Source organism: Terrapene carolina, unplaced genomic scaffold (genome assembly GCF_002925995.2).
Source record: "Terrapene carolina triunguis isolate 2854851 unplaced genomic scaffold, T_m_triunguis-2.0 Scaffold30, whole genome shotgun sequence".
Lineage (NCBI taxonomy): Eukaryota > Metazoa > Chordata > Testudines > Emydidae > Terrapene > Terrapene triunguis.
The window spans coordinates 7006196-7026971 of NW_020664381.1; the positions used below are offsets into that span (position 1 = coordinate 7006196).

General features: G+C 45.1%; 1 long non-coding RNA gene across 1 annotated transcript; it reads right to left on the reverse strand.

Annotated features, from left to right (window-relative positions):
• Positions 1 to 1609: 1609 nt before the first annotated feature.
• LOC113406435 lies at positions 1610 to 16193 on the reverse strand. Its single transcript, XR_003369761.2, has 4 exons — positions 16148 to 16193; positions 14985 to 15047; positions 9082 to 9193; positions 1610 to 1796 (listed from the first exon to the last, which is right to left on the reverse strand). It is a non-coding gene; the product is annotated as an uncharacterized LOC113406435 (long non-coding RNA).
• Positions 16194 to 20776: the final 4583 nt, after the last annotated feature.

Below are 20776 nucleotides of genomic sequence, written 5' to 3' on the forward strand. Positions count from 1 at the left end.
CTTTGTGCACTAAGCAAGTTTCTTCCTTTTTATTTTTTTTTTTAAGTAGGCCCATGTTTTGCTGACACTGCACTGGGGGCAGCTGTTTTGAGGGAGGACGTGCCATTGTTATATAATCATGGTTCAGAGTAGAGACCCACACTCCAACACAGTCAAATGCTTGCTATCCTAACGGTGTTTAAAAATCTGCTCTTGGACTGTAACCATGTATGCCACTTCCTAGGATGGGGATCATTTTAGCTACAGGACTCTAAAAATCAGGGAAGATCATGGAGATATGGCCCAAATATGTTGGCATATCAGCTCTGATACATTCAGTCATTACCTGACAAAGCATGACATCTTCTTGAAGCCAGTGGGCTTTCACGTGCTTTCTCTGAAGGGTTGGGCTTTACAGTTTGATTAAATATCTTTTATGTGTGCTTTTTCCCCAGACAGTGTAGCAGAATGGAACTGAATGCAGTGGAGTCATTAAAGGAGACTACACACCATGTTCATACATGCACATGATCCAGAGGCAGATATGGAAACTGTTGTAATTCACTATAGTTGCCACATGATGGCCCTAGGCAGTACATAAATATTCCACAGACAGGCTTGTCAGCTGGAAACTGTTGGAGACTCACAGTGCAAGACGCAGGAGTCCTGTACCACCACAGACTCTTTCACCTTTCCACACCTTCTCAGTTTCTGTCCCTGGTAGATGTATAAGTTTTACAAAACATGGATTGTCAGAGACTATCATGGAGATAGCTAGCTTGACTGCTAGGTTTTAATAAAAAGTCATCACCCTTACTAGTAGCCTATGTAATTCTGTGCTACTGAAACCCACCCCAGAGCTGCACTTCAGTTACATGAGCGGTAAACAAATCAATGCCCACAATATCTACAGTCTCCAAGAGCTAGAATTGCTTGTTTGATTTCATCAGATACAACAATGGGCAGTCGCAGAAAGAGGGCAGCAGTGAGCCACTGTTCGTTCACCTCTTGCACCATACGGAGGCCCGAATTGTGACCTCAGAGCCACAGGCCTGATTTTTCCCTCAAATTTCAGACACAAGGGTGAAACTTTGAGAAGTTATAAGCCATTGACAAATGACCCTTTATAATGGAAATACTGAGGCAGCTGTAACTATTGGCATCTCTAAGTGTTCTCTGTGTAGCAAAATAATGCAAGCGAAACCTCCAGCTCCTCAAAAGGGCAGAAATTGCTGAGTTTTAAGAGTTATGGTTTGATTTGTGCTATTACTTTTACAGTACAGCACTGTGAGCACTAGGCGCTGCATGTAGGGTAGATCTAGGAAGACACATAGATGTTGTCCCTAATAGCTTACACCCTGGATTGGTTCTTCTGTGTCCAGAGGAGGGACTAGGCCTGCCCTATGCTCTCCTCTGCAGCTGGTGCTGGTTGCCTTGAGACAGGAGCAAGGAGAGTCTGGGGCTTTCTATTATCTGCCTCCTGCAAGCACCACCAGCTTGTAGCACCTGTGATGGATTTCCTCGTTAGAAGTGATTGTCTTTCTGCACTCCACAGCTGATTTTAAGAACAGCCTCTTTTACGACACCTGCCTTAAGTGCAGCATTTCTGGTAAGCAGAGACCCAGGCCGCTCCTACTGAGGAACCTTTATTGAATAAAGAGAGGATGGATATTCTTATTACATGTTTAAAAAGTCAATATGCAGTTTAAGTGAATGCTGCTCGGGGACGGTTTATTTCTTTGACACATCGTTCAATCTAAGGGAAGTCTTCACCCTCCCGGGAAAGGTATCCACATGAGCAGGAAATGTCAGGAAATCTGCAGAGAAAAAACAATGATTAAATTAGTGAGAACAGAAAGCATGCTACGCTTACAACATATGGTCTAACTCAGGGTTTCTCAGCCCATGGGTTGGGCCCCCAAATTGGGTCGCCAGAATGTTTCGAAGAGGCACATGGCAGCTCCTGTGTCTCCTATCCCACAGGGCTGGCTGGGCTCGCCTCCCTGCTTCAGGCACTGCAACCTCTGGGGTCCCAGCGCCACTCAGGTTTGGCCCAGCTGTCATGACTATGGGAGTCTGGGTAGGCCAAATTTGAGTGAGAGGTACTGCAACCCCATGAGCCAGCTCACAACTCCACTCACACAAAGTTGGTTCAGTCAGGGGGGGCAGGGCCAAACCTGAGTGGTGCTGCAATCCCGGAGTTTGCAATGCCCAGAGCCAAGCCCAGTCAGGCCCAAGGCACAGGAGCTGCCACTGTGGGATGAGTGCTGGGCAGGATCCACCTGAAACCACCTCAGGGCAGGATCATAACCAGGGCAGGGCGAGAGGGGCAGCTGCCCAGAGCACAAAGCCTCAGGGGTGGCTCAGGCCAGCGATGCCAGGGAGGGCTTGATGGGGTCAATCCCATGCAACGGGGCTCAGGGAGGGCACACCACTTCCACCCCCAATGAACCTCAATAGACCACCCAGGCTGTCTGGGTTGGAGAGGGGAGGTGCAACCAAAAAATCTGGGGAGGCACGTGACCGCCCCACACATCACCTCTGGTAGGGGGCGTAAATATGCTTGTTCACCCTGGGCACTAAAATGCCTAGTTACAGCTCTGCCCCAGAACCTCCACCCTCAAAGTATTTACTGGGTTGTGACAGGCCATAAACATTTACAAATGGGCACTGAGCCCAAAAAGATTGAGAACTACTGGTCTAAATCAGCCTTCCCATGTGGAAAGCCATGGCCGAACACAAAGCTCTGCAGCCTTAACACTATGTGGATTTCACAAAGCGGTGGGGAGAAAGTGAATAGGGAAGTGTTATTTGCCCCTTCATATAACACAAGCACCAGGCGTCACCCAATGAAATTAATAGACAGCAAGTTTAAAACTAACATTTGGAAGTACCTCTTCACACAGCACATAGTCAACCTGTGGAACTCATTGCCAGGGGAGGTTGTGAAGGCTAAAAGGATAACTACGTTCAAAAAAAGAATTAAGTTCAGTTCATGGAGGATAGGTCCATCAATGGCCATTAGCCAAGATGGTCAGGGATGCAAGCCCATGCTCTGGGTGTCCCTAAGCCCCTGACTGCCAGAAGCTGGCACTAAAAAACCGGGGATGGATCACCCAGTAACTACCCTGATCTGTTCTCTGAAGCATCCGGCACCAGCCACTGTCAGATGACAGGATACTGGGCTAGACGGACCATTGGTCTGACCTAGTATGGCCATTCTTATGTTCCTGTGTTAGAACATACTTTGGGTTGGAGGATTCTTCCCACTGCCACCATTCCCCACGTAAACGAAGAAAAGATTGATCCTCCAATCCATGAGTGTCCCAATAGCTGTGAGGAGAACCTGAGGATTTGGGGACACCTTTGGATAGCCAAGGTGTTCTTGTGGAGGCCCATCTCCTCAGTACTCCCTGGGCCTCCCCATGCTTCATGGCAGCATGTCTCTCTCAGAGGATAACATCAGGGAAGGGCTCCATATGAAACCAGATGCCAGGCATGAGCAGGGATGCAACTACTTTGATTTAACCTCTCTCTCTCTCCAGCAGAATTTTTATTACTTGTTAAACACACAAAACATTCTCATTGCTGTACAGTGCCAAGTGGAGGACCTGCTCCAATGTTGACAGTCTAAGATGACAGGCAATATAATTCAGACCCAAAAGCGTCAGGACCAAATTATGCCTTTTGGGGGGAAAATCTCCAACACTGGCAGGTATAACCTGTGTGCCAAGAATGCTTCTGGCCCAAATTCATGGCGGACCAGTGACGGGACACAGGCAGGGCAGGTTTTGCTGATGTCATAAAAGTAGCGGAGTGCTACTGACCACAGTCTGAACACTAGCTAATGGAGGGTCAGGATATAGCCCTTAGGCAGGAAGCCATTTTCCCTTGCAAATACAGGGCACAGTGACAGCCAGACTTTCCCACACTTCCCTAGTGCTGTGTCCCAGTGGCTTGAATGGAGGGAGAGGGCTCCTTAACACTTCTTCTCCCACACATACACCAGCCCTGGATATTTATTTTTGAAATCTTATCCCGAGCCTAGTAGAATTTTAATAAAACAGTCACAGACATGATAAAGAAACAAAATAGTTCTTCCCTATCTTTCTAGTTCATAAATTAATCCTTCCCAGACGTCAAATCAAAGGACTATACATAGAAGAAATTCAAAACATTTTCCTCTGTATCTTCCTGTCTCAGCTAACAATGACCCTCCCTGTGGTGCATGGCGTGATGCTGCCATGCTGTGGACTGGATATTTGGATCACAGGGAGTCTCCCTGCCTGCTACAGTGACAGCTGCCATTTTAGTGTTTTGATTCACATGCAGAATCATACTGAATGAATGTGTCTCATGGAAACTTTTCTATCTGCCCTTTGCTGTTTTCCTTAGGCCTTGTCTACAGCTTGCACCAGTTTAGTTGAACAGGTTTAGTTAAATCATTGCAAATCCCTGTAGGGAACCTCTTATTTCACTTTAAGAGTGGTTTATTTCCATTTGCCTTAAACCTGTTCCTAATCAGCTTGGGCCAAACTGCAATAAGTCTGGTTTAAACTGAAATAGGAGTGTCTATGGAGCCTTGTGCACCAGTTAACTAAATCAGTTTAAAATCACAGCAGAAGCTGCACCTAAAGTGGTGAAGCAACTTGGCATATAGACACCCACTGCATTCTCACAACTTATTCTTAGGGCCATAGTCTGCCACCAGCTATTATGCATAACTCCCATTCACTCAAGACGGACTTCCGGAAGAAGAAGAATGGTGACAGGACTTGGGCCCAAATTGCTAACACTTTTAAAAATCGAAATTGATTTCTTACATGGGGTGATGCTTAATTTAAAAATGCAACAGGAATTCTGCTAATAACACTTTACATTTACAAAGAAGTAAAGCGCTATGGAACTCGTATTAGCCCCATTTTACTGATACAGAAACTAAGGCACAGAGCAAGAAAGTGACTTGTTCAAAGTCACATAGCAAACAAGTGGCAGAGCAGAGAATAGCACCCCTGTCCCTTGATCCCCCCTGCAGTCTTATGCGCTAATCACTAGACAACACTCTTCTGGGTACCACATCCTAGATGGTGTACATTATACTGGCACGACTATAATTCTCCATGCTATGGACTCAATCAGATGCTGAGCGTGCTCAGCTCTCTCTCAAGCCAGTCAGAGGCAAGGGTATGCAACACCTTTAAGCACCGAGCACTGCTCATAGCTCCCAAAATGGGGCCCATTTATACCAGTAAAGTGCATAGCTTGTTGTGTAGTGATATATCCACCTTGCATGATATATCCACCTCAGAGAACTCCTTGCGATATGGTTTTGCTCTTCCAGCTAAAGTACTTTCGTCCTGTAACATACTTAAACTATGTGAGAGATTTGGGTTTTCTTTAAAGTCTTAGATTTTTTTAAAGGCCAGAAGGGACCATTAGATCATGTAGCCTGACCTCATGTATAATACAGACTGGAGAATTTTCACCCAGTTACCCCTGTGTTGAGCCCAATTTAAACTTGTCTTCTGGTGCTCAGATCCCATAGGCGCTGAGCATGGTATAAAAGCTTAGGTAGATACACAGCAGAAAGAGAATCTCTTAAAGGTCATGCACTGCAGTGTGACTTTTCTGGTGATCATTGTGTCAGTGCTAGAGGACTGAACCGCTTAGCGTACATGCATGGTGCTGAAGTACCACAGGAAATATATTTGTTTGACTACAAGATAAGTGGTGATGAGCGAGATCACCCTTGAATCCAACTAGATCAGAACCAAAACATACTAATGAGCTATAACAGTATACTGCCCTCCTGCTGTTAGCACACACCGACTGAGCCACCTCTTCAGTCTTCCTTCTTCTCTGCTTCCTTTTTCAGCTTTGCCTCACGTTCTTTTCTCATTTTTTGTTCAATTTTTTTACTCTGGTATATTTTTACTCCAGCAAATGCCAAGCAAAGAATTAATGTTTTAGCTGCCAAAATGTACATCAGCAGTGGAAAATTCTCCAAAACCTGAAATATAAAACAATATAGTTCAACAGAGTTTCTACAACACTTGAGCAACTGGGACATTTAAAGGACATCTATGGCATACTATGCAACTTCCCTATGGAAGCTGCATGATTCAAGACTTTGTTCATGCTATGGCAATGCAGGGCATGCAGTCTTCCCATGGGAAATTTCAGGCCACGTGGATCAGAGTTCAGGTGCAGACTGCAAAATATTTCCCTTGATTCATCTCAATTTGCTTTGCCCGTATTCACACCTCCTTCTGTGTTTGCTCATCCGTGAATTAGTTTACCAGCAAGATGGTTTGCTTGAAGGGCAAATTTTAAGTGAATGTTGCAAGAGATGTGCAGAAAGCAAACTTTGAGTGGTAATTGTGAGGCTTCACCTGATTCCTACACTCGTCTCAGACATTAGGCATGATCAAAGTTGCTTTCCTGGGCAGTGCTGAAGATTTTTGGCCTTCCTAGAAGTTTATGTACTCAGTTTTGCCATTGATTTCAATGGAGTCAGGATTTCACTCCAGGTTTCTGAAGAATCATCTGCTGGAAAAGAGGGATTACAGTGGATGATAACTCTAGAACTATTAAATATCAAAACTCCTCCTGGCACCTAACAGCCCAAATGTGCTCCTGCTACATGGAGCCTGCTAGCCATGCTGATGACCGTCTTACCTGGACCTGACATCAGGTAGCTACAGAATAATATCAAAGATGAGCAAATCAGGCAATGGTAATACTGGCTCCAGACCAAGATCTTTATGTACTGGTTTGTTGCAATTGCAGGATGGAAACAAAACAGGAATTGCACAAGGTATTCATGTACGAGACCAAAAGAGCCAGAGCTGAGCCAAGAATTGTAGCTTAGGAGCTGTAGGCCAATGTCTGACAAATCACAGACACCATCTTCCACTGTAATAAGGACACTGTCTTGGATGGTGACCAGACCCTACCAATACTGGGGGGTTGTGAGGGCTGTAATTGGCTCTTTTCCTTGTTCACTGACAGCCATAATCATGAAGGCATGTAGCAGTGGCTGCCAGGCTCTGTGTAACATTGATCTATAACGGTGATCTGTTGAGACAGTCATCCAGACATGGGGAGATGTGTATTCCTCTCTCAAGGGGGGATGGGGGGGGGAGGGAGGAATGACTATGGTTTCTGTGAATACCTGTGCAGACATCGAAGTCCAAAAAGGGAGTGCTGCGTATTGAAAAAAAGTATCTCATCCATTCAGGGCACAGAAATACATCATGAGACTGGCTGCAGAGATCAGATAACCCTGAGTTCATTCCATCTCTGGCCCACACAGAGCTCCAGGGAGGGGCCATAAAAGCAGCTGATCCAGAAACAGGAAGTTGTAGGTTCCCTGCGATAAGGCTGTTTTTGTTGCCCAGGGGTGGATAATAAATGCTGATCTGTGGAATCCCCGTGTTTCATACTGATTTTTTTTTTTTTTTGGTTAACTGCTTTTCTGTGAGTAAAATACAGAGTTCTGAATGAAAAAAAAAATCCAACTGGCTCATCCCCCATTTTTATGTTGAGTTGCTTCCCCAGGTAGCAGTGACATCTGTGTCTAGCCAAAAGAGCTCAGACATTTCATAATGAATATTTCACAATGTGCTGCTTGTGAATAAACTTCAGGCCACACATCAGTCACAAAAGCGATCTGGCCAATCATTCTGAGTAATGGCTGAATCTGAGAAAACAGATCTGTTTGCAGACAATTTGCACACAGAAAAACTTGCAGAATAAACTATTTGTTATTTATTCTTAACCAAGCTCTAGGCACCATCACAAGTCAATGAGGTGATAAATATCCATTACAGTGTGGTGTGGAGGGTTCGCTGGGGCCCTGCCTACACTAGAATGGTTGTTAGCTATGGGTGCTGAACTTAATTGCAAGTGCAGACAAAAGGAAACTATGTTCCGCACCCTTTTAGTGAAACTACCCATGTTCTCAGTAAATGGATTGTTTTTCTAATGTAAGCAGGGCATAGGTGGGTGGGAGGATGTCTGCTCGATTCAGGATAGAAGATATTTGATAATGTCTCTGATATTGACCAATATTAAATTCTTCAGAGGAAACCAAACCAAGGCCAGGATCCTGCAAAGATTACACACAGGCTCAGCTTTAAGCACACACATAAATATGGGAGTATGGGGCAAACAAACAGAATTGAGTAGAAAAATTTAAGTCCCAGCTGACCTATTGCCTAGCCAATGCTAATCAGGAGTGACTGGCAGGCATCAATGCAGGGGTAGGTTTTAAGGAGGGATTTAAAAGAGGATAAGTTACAGCTTTACAAATGTAGATGAGGAGAATCCAAGCCAAATAAAACTATAAGATTTAGCTGCTTTCCTCCACTCACCCCATGTTACTCAAGCGAAGATAAGAATAGAGGGTAAATGACAACTCTCTGGCAGCTCATTGTTCCTGAAAGAACAGAGCACTGTACACCTGCTAAGGGGGGTTAGGGTGCCCTTATGCATATCTCTAGGTGTACTAGCAGAGCCAATATTCTCATATGCCCCAAATGCCAGTTGGCTATAACCTCAGGTGACTTCTTACCAATAAGCTGCTCGTGGCTTTAATTAAAACCTGCCACAACTCAAGAAAGTCACTGCGTCTGGTGTGCTGCTTGCTAAGTGGTATATCTATACCAGGGATACCGTGCAGCAACATGGGGATGAGTGGTATAGACAACACAGCAACTGTGCTACAGCACAGCCATGAAAGGGGCACTAGACAGAAAGTAAGATAAGCAGAGCCAAATGCCATGTGGAGTGTGTGTATGGAGAAGCAAGACAGAGTCTGCCTATAGTACTCTGAGGCCCACAGCAAAGTCCTTATTCATATGCACACAGCAAAGTCAACTTGCAAGGCACTGAATATATATATAGTAGGAAATATAATATTAAGTCTCCAGATTCCATGGGGAGAGAGCTGTCGTTAAATCCCCTTAAACGTGAACATGGCGTTTATTCCAACCAAAGACACACACTCCGACACAAAATTCCCAACTCTAGCTTAACACACTCCTCTTTAACACCACCACCCCTGTCCGCCCCAGGCTTTAACAACAAAAGTCTCCTCACCCTCCAATTAAATTCCACCATCTTGGATCTCTGATGATGTCACGGGTCACACCACAGTCTAAGCCCAGCAACGTTTATCAGATTTATAAGAAACTGGTGGAGGCGGATTCATCTGAGGAAATAAAAAGAAAGAAAGAAATGAGCCAATTTGTCTGCATTTGACATGTCCTAGCTGCGGGGCTCTGACAAGCACACCAAGCCTACTGCTATGATACTCTCGGAACATTCAGTAACCACCTCGCAGGGAGCGGATTATTTTGTAGCTGGCTGAGTGACAGGTACAATGGCCATTGGGAGCCTTACACAGAGCTGAAGGTTGACAGTCCTGGAACAGGTGTCATTTGTTTGTATGGAGGGGGCCCACCCCTTCCAGACGCAGCTGTTCAACTATAAATGCAACGCTGGCTGCTTTAATAAGCATGACATGTGTGCAAATGAAGTATCCCCATGAGATGTTTTAGGAAAACAAGCCCACCAAAACCAAGGCTGCGGTTTTAATCCCACCAGCCCTGCTCAGAGCTTGAATCCCCACTGCTACGATTGCTCTTGTCTTTAGTATCATCTGGGGGAAGTGAGAATATGCTTCTGGATTTTGAAAAAAACACTATACGTAAGTCCTCCTCTGACAAACACAATAGAACAGCTGAAAGTGATCCCCTAGGGCGCTTGCTGTTGCTGCTGGCACTGAGATCTCCAGCTGAGGAATGCTTGAGGAACCTAAAGTGGCCATAAGGCAGCTGCACACGGATGAGATTCTGCATTTTGGTTTTCACCTCTGCTTATCCAGCGGTTTCAGAACATCAGACACATGGGTTCCACTTTAAATAGATTTCCCTGCACATGCTCTACCTGTCCCTGAGCTGTTTCCCTATGTGTGCCCAATGTTTGTATAGACGCTCCCCGGGTTGCGCAAACCCAACTTACGGAAATCCGGACTTATGGAAAAAGTTCTGTATGTACTTTTTTTTTTTTTTTTTTTTTTTTTTGCGTAATTGCACTGCTCTACAGCCAAAATGCTTCTGAAATAAATGTAGTCAAACTTTACTAATTCTGGGTCACTGAGAACGAAAATGATGCTTAAAATTGTTGATTGGCTCTAGTTTTCAAGATATGCTATTGGGTCAGTATATAGGACCCTTGACTTGGGAATGGTGGAGGATAAGTGAGTTATAAAGAGAAGGGATCTCAATTTAAACCAAAAATGACTAAAATACATCTTTGACTGGATCTATGAATAAATCTATGACTGGGTTTGGACAGTACTTGCTTTTTAGGGAAAACAATGAATGATGCAATCTGAAGCTGGTATTGCGTCATACATGATATGAATTGCATCATGTTATTCCTAGAAGTCATGGATGATGCAATCCTAACGAAGCTTACATCACTCTGCTGAACAAATTGCCCTATATCAGCTCTAGAAATCATACAGTGTCGTGCTCTATTATTTGTCAGTGTTTGATTTTGCAAAGGGACACATTTCTGTTTAGCCAAAGTGAGCAGAGATGCCTCGTACTTGTGTGAACAGTGCAGATAACTTCTGCTATGTTTGTGGTGAAGTGACTTTTGCCTCACAAAAGCGCAGTATAACCACTATGGTTAAGAAAGCCTATCACCTTTATTTTGGCTGCAAAATTGGAGATCAGGACAAGAGGTGGGCCCCACACATATGCTGCAACACTTGTGCAACAAATCTTCGCCAGTGGTTGAACAGGAAAAGGAAATCTATGCCTTTTGCAGTGCCAATGATTTGGAGAGAACCAACAGATCATACCAGCAATTGTTACTTCTGCATGGTGCCTCCAGTTGGGAAAGGTGTGTCAAAGAAGAAAAAGTGGACTGTGCATTATCCAAACATTCCATCAGCTATACGCCCAGTACCCCACGGAGAAGGACTGCCGGTTCCTGATGCACCAGAATCATTCTCACTTGAGTCAGACGAGGAAGAGGAAGAGGATGAAACTTCTGGTCCTGAACCATCAATGTCACAGGACCCACATTTTCTCCCATCCTTCTCCTCTGAACCACACCTCATAACACAAGGTGAACTGAATGACCCTGTCAGGGATTTGGAACTACCCAAGAGTAAGGCAGAGCTGTTGGGCTCCAGACTACAGCAGTGGAATCTCCTGGCAGGTGATGTTAGGGTTTCCATGTTCCGTGACCGTCAAAAGGATCTTGTCCCATTCTTCTTCATGGAAGCTGATCTTGTAGCCTGCAACAACATCGATGGTGTGATGGCAGCCCTCAACATCGTTCACGATCCAGATGAGTGGAGACTGTTCATTGATTCAGCGAAGACGAGTCTTAAAGCTGTTTTACTGCATAATGGCAATGTTTTGCCATCAATTCCAGTTGGTCATGCAGTCCATATGAAGGAAACCTATGACAACATGAAACAACTTTTGAGGTGCATAAACTATGACCAACATCAGTGGCAGCTTTGTGGCGATTTGAAGGTTGTTGCTCTCTTGCTTGGTCTGCAGACTGGATACACAAAGTACTGCTGTTTTCTCTGCGAATGGGATAGTCGTGCAAGAGATTCCCACTACATCAAGAAAGAATGGCCACTCCGACAGTCATTGGAGCCTAGGAGGAAAAGTGTTCAGCATCCATCACTTGTTGAATCAAGGAAGATTTTGTTACTACCCTTACACATCAAGCTGGGTCTGATGAAGAACTTTGTCAAGGCCATTGACAAAACACAAGCAGCTTTCAAGTACCTCCGTGGAAAATTTCCAAGGTTAAGTGAAGCTAAGATAAAGGAAGGTGTCTTTGTTGGTCCTCAGATTCGTGAACTTCTTCGAGATGATGCATTTGACCATGCACTGCGTGGCAAGGAAAAGACGGCATGGAAAGCCTTCCAGTTAGTGGCAATAAATTTTCTCGGAAACAACAAGGCAGACAACTACAGGTTGTTGGTGGAAAACCTCCTCAAGGCATACAAAAGCCTTGGTTGCAACATGTCACTAAAGACACATTTTTTGCACTCTCATCTAGATTTTTTTCCACCGAACTGCGGAGCAGTGAGCGACGAGCACGGCGAGTGATTTCACCAGGACATTGCAACAATGGAGAAACGCTATCAGGGCAAATGGAGCCCATCAATGCTTGCAGACTATTGCTGGACAGTGACAAGAGATGCTCCATTTAATGAATACAAGAGACAAGCCAAGAAGCGCCGAGTAGACACTGAATAGGACTAAACTATGTACATAATAGTTTTTTGCCTTTTGTTTCATAATAAATTTTATTTATATAACCCTTTTGCTGATTTTGAAAGTGTTACATAAACAGGGCAGATGAAATATTATCATGTAAAGCAACCATAAACACATGAAAAGACCTAGGTTTACAATTTATGATTAAAACTCTACTATCTACACAATATACATAGACATAAAATGTAAAAACTTAAATATCTTAGAAACAGTAGCCAATCAGTTGTTTTAATTGTCATATTTGAATTCAGCACATCAAAATACATAATAAATAGCACATTTTATCTCTGAAGCAGACGACTTCTCAAAAATTGTAGACCAGTGTTGTCGGAGATACGTTACCAACTTACGCAAAACTCGACTTACACAAGGCATTCCGGAACGGAACGCTTGCGTAAGTCAGGGAGCTTCTGTATAACAACAGATTCACTGTGTGATCTGCAGAATGGGGACCACTTCTTAGCCACTTGTAGAGCTATACAAACAATAACAATAAGCCCACCATGGCTGCCTTTCTGATCCTCCTCTGACTAAGATAGAGGAGTCAAGTCTTAAGGCTCTTGCCGTGCTTAACTACCTCACCATGGGCAGGGAGCTGCATGCCCATGAGACAGACTCCTACCTCCTGCCATCTCTCCTACGTACAGTATCAGCTTTACTCACTGTTGTGAACTGGTTTGAAGCCACCTTTATATATCAGTGTTGCATACCCACTCTCTGATGTCCCCAACCTCCAGTGGCCCCACTTAATCCTGCTTCCCCATCTTGACCCAGGCCTGGTCAATCTTGGCAGAAGAAAGAAGCCTGGATGTGTATGTATGAAAGGCAGGACTGACTGCTTTATACTTTAAAAGAAATGTATTAGCATTGACATCACTCGTTTAAAAACAAAAAAGCTCACACATTGTACTCTCAAGGTTATGCTATCTTAAAGGGAGGCAGGCAAATAAACAATCGAAGTTTCATGTTTGCTTTTTCAAAGGCAGATAAGGCAAAGATAGGAGTTTAAAAACATCTACACTCAGCTGTTATTTGTTCCCCTGAAAATATAAATACAAGGGTTATGGAAAGGGGACCCAGCTCAGTTTAAAGGAGGTCACCTTCACTCGCAGTCAGGACTTCCAAGGAGATCTTGTGGTTACGTCACATGAGCGCCTGAGCACCTGCTCTCTACTCGAGCATTGCCACAGACTTCCAGGGCTCAATTCACCACTGACTTGCACGTCGCATAGTCATTTACACCTGTGCAAATGCACGTAAAATGACCACCACCATAGTAGCACCTCACAATCTTTACCATGTTTATCCTCACAACACCTCTGTAAGCAGAGCAGTGCCATTATCCCCATTTTATGGATGGGGAAACTGAGGCACAATGAATCAAAGTGGAGAGCAGGGAAGTGAACCCAGGGCTCTCAAGGCCTAGGCTGCTGTTTTAACCACTGGACCATCCTTCCTCTCTACCTCTCCTCCCAAACCATAATCCTCCACTCACTCAGTCTCGCATCAACTGTGCACAGCTCTAAATGACTAGATGAGGTGCAAGGTAGTGGGGAATGAGGCCTCTTATGTGATGTTGGCTGGGAAACTCCCGTGGCCTACTGATAGCTTTGTTTACTCAGCAGTGTAATGGGGCTCATAATACTGTTCTACCTGGCAAGGGTGTTGTGAGGCTTAATTAATGTGTATAAAGCGCTATGAGACGAAAGGCACCACACAAGGGCAAAATAGAATTTATTTGATTGCACCTACAGTAAGGTGATGGCAGACTATAACCTGTGCTAAAAGAATGTGTATCCTCCTTCCATTTGGACAGAAACCATGTTTTCTTCTTCAGACCATCTCTCCCCATCTTGCTGATCTCGCTAGCTTCCCCTCGTTCACATATTTAAAGAGACCATCGATACATTTTACAGCATGCTATTGGGCAGAGAAACAATCACAGGGCTTGACTTGTTGATGCTACACTGTGTGTCAGGCTGGGCTCTCTTAGAGTGGGACCAAGATACTCCAACATGGCTCTCCAAACCCAGACAAAAAGCCGGTGTGTGACACGGCGGGAGAGGAACTGAACCTGGACTGCCACTGCCACAATTCCTCAAAACTCCAACAGCGCATGTGATCATGGGCCCAGGTTTGTATAATTTGTGGTGGTGCCCAGAACGGGTCCAAGCAGAGCTGTCCCGTCCATAGGACGGACCGGGGCAACCAACCTGGGGACCGCGCTTTGGGGAGCCCCACATTTCAAGGGGACGCAGAGTCCAGGGAGACCTGGGGAGTTAGCAGGGGGCCTGGTGCAGGCAGCAGCGAGTGACCTGGCTCCAGCCCGCACCCTGGACCCCGCATCCCCCTGAAGCACAGGGCCCCCCAAAGCACGGGAAGCCCAAACATTGGTGGAGTTGGGCCCACGTTCCTAAATATTGGTGGAGCACGGGCACCACGGGTCCATATAACTCGCTGCCTATCCATGTGATACAGGATGAAATCGTTCAGGGCCAGTCGGATCCAGATACTTTTATAGCTCAAACAGAACGGCCCAGATTCTACTCTAGGCTACGCTGGCATAAGTCAAAAGTTGCTCAGTTGAGGCCAGTGGAGTTACTCTGGGTTCAAACCAGTGTAGTTGAGAGCAGTCAGTTAAATGAATAACAGAAATAGACAGTACCGCTGAGATCTTCATACCTGGAGTTGTAGAGAGCAGATGTATTAACAGCCTCTCCGACAGACCCTCACATACTCCATACTCTGGAAATTAAACATGGAGCAAAGGGAAATTTAAAGGGACAGATTTAAAATCATATTACAAATGCCTGCAGCATCTCAGATTGTTAACCCCGGGGTCCCAGCACACCATTTTAGTCACATGCCAGACTGCTTGTAGATCAGAGGGGTTTCTGCAATGCCGCCGCCACCGCTGCACTCACTACCAGCCCAACCACCATACTGCTGCGGCTACTTCCACCTGCGTGCCTCCCTCTTAACACCACCAATGTCCATCGCTTCCCACTTGCCTTGCACCCCTCAGCACCCTGCCTGGCTTTCCTGCTGCCAGTTACCAGCTTCCCACCACTCCCCAGTGCTTGTCCCCTACCCGTCCACTGCTTGATTGTGCTGCCTTCCCCTGCCATTGTTACTTGGGCCCTGCTACCTCTGCTCCCCCTCAACTCTTCACCCCCAAACAAGTCACTTCCCAATGGAAGTCCTCTCCCAGCTGTCACCGACACTGTATCTGAATTGCACACACAGCTCAGGAAACTGAAGTAATTTTTTCAACACAGTAATTTTCACTCTCTTTCTGCTATTCATTTACTTCACTCAGCTGAGACAGAGAAACTAAACATAAGTGAAATTGACTAGCCCATAGCCAACTTCATTTTCAGGTTCTCATACCCAAGAACTCTGCGTCAGTGCTTGGGTTGCAATACTGCAGGGGATGGTCACATACAGTCAAATATGTTTTCACTGAATTTTAAAATCATATCAAACCATTTTAATGAGCTGGGGTGGGGTTCCTTACAAAATGTGGGGCTCAAAATGTCCAACAAGTGTCCAATAAAGTTGCTGAGATGGATTGGGGAAATGGACATATCCCAGAAAAAGATAGGGAGCCCAATTTTGAACTGCCTTGCACATGTGTGTAAGGTGTTTCAATTCTGATCTGACAGCAATGCCAACACAAGATGCAAACCAACAGGGAATCAGGCCCAGAAACGTAACTTTACCTGAAACTCACTTTGTTTAAGGTTTGCATTTTGTGCTGAAGGTCCAGCTCTTACAGAAACCCCTAGGTCACGGATTCATTTTAAAAATAAGACCTTCCCAAAGAAAACAGATTGACACAGTACCTTGCAGCAGGCAGCCATTACACACAGAGGGGAAGTGGAAACAAACTACAAATACCAGAAGCCTTACAGCTGGCAAACTACAGCTCCCAGCATGCCACAGCCATATCTGGCTGTTAACCCTTTTTTGCACTATACCTCCATAAAACAAACGTGCACAGTGCACATTCGGGCACATTTAACGCCATGTATATTATTAACAGTGATAATGTGGAATTTGTCCTTTTAGAATGACACCTGGTAGAACACGTGGAGAGCTTGTTCTACAGGTGTTGAAAAGAATAGAAATCCCGAGTTAAAGTACCCACAACATCCCACATTCATATGTGCCTATGCACCATGCTTTTGACATGAATCTGTGCTGGCTGACCTTTAAACCCTATACACTATGGCAGTTTGACCATTACCTGCAGACAATCTTAACTAAGATCTGCTTTGGAACTAGCCTGTACCTGGTAGTTCAGGTTGAAGTTCTACACCCATCTCATCAGCTTATCTGTCCCTGAAAAACAAGACAAGGAATCCCTCTCCTCGCCCAAAATATTTGATCTAGATTCTTCTATGGTCCCCATAACTTTTATGTCTGAGCACCTCTTATTCATTAATGGACATCATACTTACAAACACCCCTCTGAGGTAGGGAAGTGCTATTCCCACTTTATACGTGGGGAACTGAAGCATAGGACAGATTAATTTGCCCAAGTTCACGAAAGAAGACTGTGGGTGTGCCAGTGGTGGATTAATGATTTTGCCGCCCCTAGGCCCTGAAATAATTGCCACACCTTGCCCCATATGAACTTGTTTTCGTTTTTTTACAAATTCTCGCGAGTATGTTTACTAAATGGCGTCACGCCGTCATTGGTGGCAATCATAGGCTCTGCACCCACCGGCAGCTTCCCGCTCCCCCCTCCCCCCAGCTCACCTCCGCTCCGCCTCCTCCCCTGAGCGCGCCGCGTCCCCGTTTCTCCCCCTATCTCCCAGCGCTTGGCTTCGCGAAACAGCTGTTTCGTGGCGGCAAGCGCTGGGAGGGAGGGGGGAGGAGGGGAAACACGGCGCGCTCTGGGAAGAGGTGGGGCCGGGGCGGGGATTTGGAGAAGGAGTCCAATAGGGGCAAGGAGGGGGCGGAGTTGAGGTGGGGACTTTGGGGAAGGGGTTGGAATGGAGGCAGGGCAGGGACAAGCACCCACCGGCGCCGGGAAAAGTTGGCGCCTATGTGTGGTAAAATCACTGATGCTGCGATTACAAAAATGCTGCTATTATAAATTTGCCGCCCCTGCAAATTTGCCACCCTAGGCCTAGGCCTTGTTAGCCTAGGCGATACTACGCCACTGGGGTGAGCAGGGAACAGAACCAAGTTGCCTGAATCCTAGTCTAGTGTACTAACTGCTAGCTCATCTCTCCTAGCCTTGGGCCAATGGGAGCCAGAGAGAGCCACCCAATAATGCACTACCTGTTTTCTTTTCTAACCAGGTTCTAAGATACCATGACAAGGAACATAGGAAACCAGGAAATGTGGGCAGTTTGCTTCTTTTTAAAGAATGTTTTTAAAGAATTGCTCTGATACAATGTTATACATGTTATTGGTTTAGGTAGATGGGGGCCAGATGCTTAGCAAGTGTAAATGGGCACAACTCCATTGAAGTCAATACAGCTGAGAAGCAATAAAGCTGAAGTCACCTTACAGCAGCGGAGGATCTGACCTAGATTGTGTATTTGTCCCTCCACGTTTGAAGAGTTCATGCAACGTCTGTGCAAGACAGATAATCTCCATAGTTTCAGTGGCCAACCTAAATGAGTTACACACACAAAAACAGCAACACTCATTCGGTTTGAATAGCAAATGGTGTTGGTTTGCCATGTAGACCTACATGACATATTAGGTCTTATTTATATTTATATATTATTATTTTCAAACCATGATTTTCAACCTGACAGCATTCCTTTAATAGCACAAGTATTGTCTTTCTAGTTCACCTCTGCTGGACGCCGATGTATTTTTGTTACTCCAAACACACACAGCTGCTCTCTGTAAAATAGCAGCTAAATGGAAACAGAAGGCCTTATGCAAAGTAACCTGGATAGCAATAGAACAGAACTTTCTAGTGATGGAAAAATTAATGCCTAAACTGTTAATTTCTCAGGAGATTTTCATGTCCTGTGGTTATCCTTTTCCATGTGTGTGCAATGAAGCCATGCTCAGCTCACAGACCAAAGCACTGGCAAAAGTTTAGGGACAAATTCTGCTCACAGTCTCACCTATGTATATCACTGAAGTACATGAAGCTACTGTGGCTTTACACTGGTGTGCCTGAGCAGAATTTGGTCCTAACTATTTTGCGTCTTAGTGTCACAGGCCATAGTAAGTGTCAGAGAGGTAGCCGTGTTAGTCTGGATCTGTAAAAAGCAACAGAGAGTCCTGTGGCACCTTTAAGACTAACAGATGTATTGGAGCATAAGCTTTCGTGGGTGAATGCCCACTTCGTCGGATGCATGTGATGAAGTGGGCATTCACCCACGAAAGCTCATGCTCCAATACGTCTGTTAGTCTATAAGGTGCCACAGGACTCTCTGTTGCTTAGGCCATAGTAAGGGGGGCATGTTGCTGCACCACTCCAGGATTAGTGCAGAGAATGAATTGTGGGGCCGGGCGCCTCAATCCCCTCCTTGCTCCAAAGGGTAGTCATTTGCTTCTAGCTTTTACCAGCAATAAATTATTATCCCCAACCTGGTGCCTCAGCTCCTCTCACTTCCCACTGCCAACTTGGGGTGGGGAGAAAGAAACAGGCATGCAGTGCCCCATATCCCTGGTCACCCACACCCAATGACCATGTAGCCTATAGCCCAGGTAGTGAAGAGCATTCTGACCCTCCTGCCCAGGTGTGTGGTCTGGGTCAGAGCCTAGCCCTTTAGAAATCACAGACTATTTTTTTACATATTACTAACATGATGGAATGTATTGATCCAATGTTTGTTGCCAGGAAAATCCTGGTGAAGCTTCAGGCTGCATAATTTATTTAGAGGAGGGTGTGAAGGGAGCACTTTAAAGCCCAGATTCTCAAATGTATTTAGCTAAATGTCTTTGAGGATCTGAGTCTAAGTCCCTCACTATGACCATGTTATGTTCAGCACTGAAACCTTCTGTGAAATAAAGCTCTACCATCCAGTCCATTAAAAACCATGTTTCAGAGTGACTTTAAATGGAGTCTTGCCCATGCCCTGCACTTCCCTGAGGTATTACATCTTGGGATTAGGGTGACCAGATGTCACGATTTTATAGGGACAGTCCTGATTTTTGGCACTTTTTCTTATATAGGCTCCTATTACCCCCCACCCCCGTCCCGATTTTTCACACTTGCTGTCTGGTCACCCTACTTGGGATATATGTTATGATGGTGAATTTGGAACTGCTCTGTAGTAATTTACGAATACTGTATGCTGGCTTGGTTACTGATATGTTTACTATATGACTATCCTGGGTTAACAGGGCTGCCAGGAAGAACAAGCAGGCAGGGAAACAGTGGTCACCCCTGCCATGTAAATGTTGTTAAGAGATAATGGCTAAACTATCAGCTGTGAAGGCTCGACCTCCTGGTTCCAACTTACAAAACTGGGCAGGGTCAAAGCCATGAAACACAGGATATAAAAAGGACCATAGACATTTTTAAAGGGTCAAGAGAGGGGGGGACCAGACAAAGCTGCAGGCACCCACTGGGGTGTCCGAAGAAGTTAGGCCTGACTAGTTCACCATCAGGACAGTGTAAGATTTTAGGACGGACAGACATGCGTGAAAACTGTTGTTTTAAAATCCTTTTTTCTCTAAATGCATTGTTCCTACTAAATGCATTGTTGTGTACTTTTCAGAAGGCTGTTTTGTCACTGACTCCCCTGGGTAACAAACTCGCAAAGGGAAGACCTGTAGGTGCTGAAACTAATTAAGTATGGATGCCTAACTTGAGACACCTAGGAACTGAGTTTTCAAATTACTTAGCATTCTGTAGCACTTTATATGTTCAAAGCAGAGCTCCCCTTGACTTCAGGTGCAGCTGTGAGCATTCTGCACATCTGTCCTCAGGGTTTCAAGCCTGGCAGCCAAAAATGAGGAACACACATTTAATTCCCACTTGTGAAAAGTTTGGTTTAAGTAGCCCAGCATGAGGGACGGGCCCTGCTGCACATAATGTCCCCATTCACTACACAACCCTAATGCATCCCAGAACAGGTCCAGCCAGTGCACTGAATGAAGCAGGGGTCATGTGTTAAAATAGTATGTGATCATGTAATTAAAGACTGTATCATAACACATACACACTTGGGGCTGAATTAATGTTGCTCAGGCAACCTGAATTCTGTTATTTCCTAACTTTTGGGTGTTTGACTTTGCAGCCTTCACATTCTTTTCATGTACTATTTTTAATGTATTTTCCTATTTTTTGACAAAACAAATTGAGGAACCAGAAAGCCCATCATGGTAGAACCATATTGACCCTCCCATGGCTCATCAGCAGGGTTGGGACTTTTAAATCCACAGAACAGACCTCGACCACTTGAGCTAATGGAATAACTGGTAGCAGTAATAGGCTGTTATAGTCTGTGTGGTCCAGCCATTAGCGGGATAGCTATTTGCTGATGGAA